The following is a 6,000-nucleotide window of genomic DNA, read 5'->3' as shown; positions in this document are numbered from 1 at the left end:
GATAAGGTAATAAATTGCTCTCTTTATAGTCATTTTAGCCTACATGCTATAATTTTGGTCTAATTGGCAATTTTTCGTTATCTCTTAAGTAGGGAATGAAGAACCAGCTAATCTATCTTAGTTAAATACAAACTAAAATCACGGCAGTGCCAGTTTTCTAGAACTTTGTTTTCAACTTTTTGTTTTATTTTTGAATTTGGGGCCACACCTGGTGGTGTTCAGGCTCTGTGCTCAGAGGTTACACTTTTTTTTAAATATCTTTATTTAAACACCTTGATTACAAACATGATTGTGGTTATGTTTCAATCATGTAAAGAACACCCCCTTCACCAGTGCAACATTCCCATCACCAATGTCCCAAATCTCCCTCTTCTTGAAAGGGTTTCAGGACCAGAGGGAGTGCTGGGAACCAAACCCAGTTAAGGCACAGAGAAAGCAAGCAATTTATCCACTGTACTATCTTTAGCCTATGTTTTCAACTGTTTTTAATTGATGTACCAGTGAAACAAGAACTGTTTTACAGATCACTAAGGTAGAAAAACTTAATAATATGAATATATATCAATATCAGTAATAGTATGCTATATGACCATATGTTAAGCCATAGCAACTGCTTTTCTTTACCATTTATATTTTATTATAGTTCAAGAAACATTGTTAGCATGAAAGTGGATTTTCCTGTGCTAGTGGTTTTTTGAGATTGTATGAGAGATTTGCATGCCAAATTTAGAAGAATAAGATGTTAGAGCTTATTGTATAGTTCAAACAGATTGGTCCATGTTTCCTCACACAATGTACAGATCTCTCCTTTACCAATGTACATTCTGTCTTATACACTTATGTCCGGTGTATAACTCCCTATGTCCTGTCTCTCACCAACAACTGGCCTCCAGTGTCCAATGACCTGGTCTTATGCCAATCTTGGTCTCTATTCAGGGTATGATTTCCAAGTCTAAACTCCTATCTACAGGACTCACTGAGACTGTACTGTAGCTACTCTGTCATCTCTGCTTGTCTAGTCTCTGGCCATGGTCATGGTATTCCTGGGTGGGTCTTCTGTGCTCAGCACCTTGTCACTGCCTGGCCATTCAAACCCTGCCTAACCTGCTGTTTGTCTGGGTCCATGATCCCTGGCTGTGTATTCTGCTCTCTGTACACACAACCTTACCTGATCCTTCAGTAAAGAGATCCCATTATCTTTTTAATTAGATATCTTTCAAAGGGCAAGAGTTAAACCAACCCACTAACTTTACCTGATGCTCCACCTTTCCACTCCTGCCATCTAAACATGATTATAATAAAGTTTATGATACTAACATATAATGTTACTGCATTCTGACACTAATAAAGTACCCACAGCCCTCTGAGAATAGCTATGTGTCTCCTCTAGTCCACTTCTTCATTCCCTCGATTGTGTCGTTCATTCCACCACTTGGTTATCTGATTTTTAATCTAATTATTTTTCATTGTTTAATATTGTCTATGCCCTTGTTTTGTTTCTATACCAAAAATTACTAAGGTCATTTAGTGTTTTCCATTTTCCTCTAACTTATTTCACTTAACCTTGCACTCTCCATCCAGTTCTATTCATGTGGCAGTAAATAAAATTCCATAAATTTTCACAGAAGCAACACTTTGTATGTGGCACTTGCCTGTGGACAAGCTGTGAAGCCAATGTTCTCCAAGGAGATACCTTTATAAGTAGATACCATTATAAGGTGATACCACTGGGATCATGTTAGAAACACAAAATCTTATGTTCCAAGTCATATCTCCTGAATCAAAAATTGAAATTTTAATAATACATATAAAAATTCAAGTGATTATTTTTTACTCATTAAAGTTAAAAAAGCACTAGAGACCTAGATATTCATTTAATGAACTTTTAAGATTGGCATTGTCCAATATGATATGTAATTTAAATTTCATTTAATTTCTATTTCAATTCAGGGTTTCATTTTTACTAGGAACATTATAAACACTCAATTGAGAGTTGACACCTCTGGTTGGATCTACCATAAGCTTTCATCGCTCACAAATTTTTTTATTTTGGTTTTGGGTCACAGCCGGCAGCTCTCAGGGGTTACTCCTGGCTCTACACTCAGAAATCACTCCTGGCAGACTCAGGGAACCATATGGGATGCCGGGATTTGAACCAATGACTTTCTGCATGAAAGGTATACACCTTACCTCCATGCTATCTCTCTGGCCCTCACACAAATTTCTATTGAATGGAGTTGCTTTATAGGCTGGAGTCATCATTAAAGAAATAAGACAAAGATTTTTTAATACAATAAACTTTGGTTTTAGTGGTGGGTGTGAGGGCAGAGAACCACATAAGCACAAGTAAGCTATTAAGTTAAAGGGCATGTTTGGTGGCTAAATGCTACAATGAAAAACTGTAGAGTAGTCAGAGAGAGAGAGAGAGAGAGAGAGTGAGAGAGAGAGAGAGAGAGAGAGAGAGACCAGGAAAATGGGAATGAAGCTAGGAATTTCTAATAGACTAATCTAGAGAGCATAATTGAAAAGAGGAGAAAAGTGGACTGATAGCCAGTGTGAAGGATACAGATTTAATGTAAATCATGTGCAAAGGCCCAATTTCAGGTATGTTTGAACTACAGCAAGGAAACCCATATGACTCAAAGAAAGTGATTAGCAAAGTGAACTAAATAGCCAAATAAAAGGAAAGGAGAGGTAGGAAGAGAGCTTCTTTGTCAGTTATAAAAGACTTGGGTTTTTTTTTTACTTGAAGTGAAATGAGAAATCACATAAGGTTTGGAGCAAAGAATGACATATTTCAACATAACATCAAAGTAATTTTATTTCCACAGAATAGGATTGATGATAAACAAAGGTTTTGTTTCTTGTACCTCAAGGTCACATTCACGTGTAAAAAGATATTCTCTGCACTCTGAAAATGACATTGTTTATAATTTTTGGTAACTAGCAGATGCTTGTTAATGGTATGTAAACAGATGCCATTAAAATTGATCACTGTAAAAGTCAGACATCTTTTCTGCAGCTCAATTAATATGCAGTTATGAGGTCTTACAGGTTACCACCCAGAATCTGGAGCTACAGTGGTTACAAATACTTTCTAGCAAACCTTGAGAAATGTGAGATAGACTTGCCCAAATGACTAAAAGATGGAACTTTGCCTAAGTGTCTCATCCTCAAAACTATTGATAAATGAGTTACTTATTTACATATATTTCTTGAAGATGCAAAATTATAGCCAATAATTTCTTTTTTTCTCCTAAACAGAATTCCATCACAGTTCAAAATATTAAAACGTTTATACCCAGGTTTTGCTGAAGTTAGTGTTTCCAGAAACCCCAGAAGAAATGACACATTCTAACTAGCATGGAGAATGAGAACACTGCTCTTTTACTGATAAGCCAACTATAGTTCTAGAAACTGAAAGTTAGTGCTGTTTGTCTGTTTGTCTATTGCCTTCATCAGCCTCCAAGCCTATGTATGCCACATGCAATTTGATTGAATTAGATTGATTAGATTGAAGAAGGAGTTCTAATATGATCAAGAGCCATCTCCAGTAATTTATTCCCTGGGGATGACCACTAATTGATAGACCTAAAATTTCTGCAGAAAAATGGAGAAAGGTCACCTTCAGCAAATTAAATCAAATGAACAATAAATCAAAGCCTGCCAGTTCATTTGGGAACTAACTGCTCAGAAGCTCATGGTAAGTGAATGAATCAAGAAGCATCATTTTTACACATTTGGGCATAAAATATTTGAGTCACAGAACAAAAAGAGATTTTAACAACCAAATTATCATGAAGTTGAGTGAGTACAATTTAGGACTACAAGTGCTTTATTATTTCATTCATTGATTCACTGATTAGGTTGATGGTTGGAGACATCCTATATGCTACTGCAAAAGGCTAAAAAACTGGTCATGTTACTAAACCCTATCCATATGAGATTATTTCTATTGTAACTCCATTAATGATGGCTCCTTCTTCAAAACTTAGGAATATTTTTGTGTAAGGGAAGGATTTCAAGACCATTTTTAAAGAATAAGGAACTGGAGATATATAGGTATAATAAATATTCACAGGTCTATATGTAAAATAGCATTCATATTTTTTCTCTCAGACAAGGTTTCCTGAACACTCATATATCTCAGAATTTACCCCCAAAAAACTGAAATATATCCCCTAAATAAACCTTCGTTCTGGTCCAGCCCAACCAGAAAAAGAAAAGGGTGGGGAGAACCCTTTATGTGTCAATATACCTAGACATATTTTTCAAAGACAAGACACATTATGATACTAGAAATGAAATGGTACATGTGATAACATAAATGACACCTGAAAACATTGTTAAAGAAACAAAAAACACAAAATTATTCCACTTACATAAGTGTCAAGAATAAGTACTTTGAAAGAAATAGAACACAGACTTATGGCTGACAGAGAGTTAAGAGGAAATAGAGATAAATGCTTAATACTATTTTCCAAAAAGGTTGGACCAGTCAACATTCCCACTAGCAGTGAATGAGTATTCTTTTTTTCCACATCTACACCAGCACTGGAGGTACTTATTCTTTCTATGTGTGCCAGTCTCTTTGATGTGAGATGATACCTCATTGTTGTTTTGATTTTCATCTCCCTCATGATTAAGGATATGGAACATTTTTTAAATTTGCCATTTATATTTCTTTTATGAGAAAATGTCCGTTCATCTCTCCTTTCCATTTTTGGATGGGTTTAGAATTTTTTCTTGTTAAACTTTATCAGCCCCTAATATGTCTTGGATATTCACCACTTATCAGATGGTTATTGAGTGAATAGTTTCTCCCATTCTATGAGCATCCTTTGTATCCTAGCCACCATTTCCTTTGAGGTGCAGAAACTTCTCAGGTTAATGTAGTCTCATTTGTTTATCTTTGCTTCTACTTGCTTGGTCAGTAGTGTTTCATCCTTAATGATGTTTTTAGAAAAGCTGCATTCTCAAGTACAGAGGCATGAAATGAAGCAATGTTATAGATTTTCTTTAAAATGTTGCAGAAGGAAGCAAGTCACAAAAAGGAGAGTAGAGAGATTAAAAAAAGACAAAAGATTGAGAAAATAGAATTAAAAATCTACTTTTTTTTGTTTTTGGGCCACACCCATTTGACACTCAGGGGTTACACCTGGCTATGCACTCAGAAATCGCTCCTGGCTTGGGGGGACCATATGGGATGCAGGGGGATCGAACTGCGGTCCGTCCTAGGCTAGCGCTTGCAAGGCAGACACCTTACCTCTAGTGCCACCTCTCCGGCCCCAAAATTTAAAATCTTGATTTTTTTTAAAACAGGACAACTTATAAAGTTGCAAGGTCCAGCATAAAATACAAATAAAGGTCTCATTATTCACAGATGATTCAAAACAGCAACAGTAGAGTACCACACCAAACATAGGACCCTGAAAGGCCATTGGCATGGTATAGCTCAAATGTTCTATGCCTAAAAATATTGCCTTGTCTGTATGCTAAATATATTTATATATTATTTTTGTTTGTTTTCTTTGGGTTTTGGGTCACACCTGACAGCATTAAGAAGTTACTCCTAACATACACTTAGAAACTACTCCTGACAAGCTGAGAGGCATCATATGGGATGCCGGGGATCAAACATGGGTCAACAGCATGCAAGATAAATTCCCTGTTCACTTTACTATCTGACCCCTGGGTATATATGTTCTCTCCACTTTAGAACACTAAATATTTTATATTAATTTTATAATAACTCACTTAAACAAAATATTAACTGTCAAGATATGAGAAAAAACTCATAAAGTCTTATAGGTATTGATTGCAATTTCTTAAACACTAAGGTCATGAAATTGTTGAAAAGCATTTAGACTGACACATAGCACAGATCAAATGCTCAGTTTCACCTTCATGACTACTACAATTTAATATAGTTTACACTTTTACTTAACACCAAAATAGTTAATATTTTAGCAAAATTTTGTTTTAATACATGGTAAAGTC

This window comes from Suncus etruscus, chromosome 7, assembly GCF_024139225.1.
Source record: "Suncus etruscus isolate mSunEtr1 chromosome 7, mSunEtr1.pri.cur, whole genome shotgun sequence".
Taxonomy (NCBI): domain Eukaryota; kingdom Metazoa; phylum Chordata; class Mammalia; order Eulipotyphla; family Soricidae; genus Suncus; species Suncus etruscus.
This window is presented reverse-complemented; position numbering follows the sequence as displayed.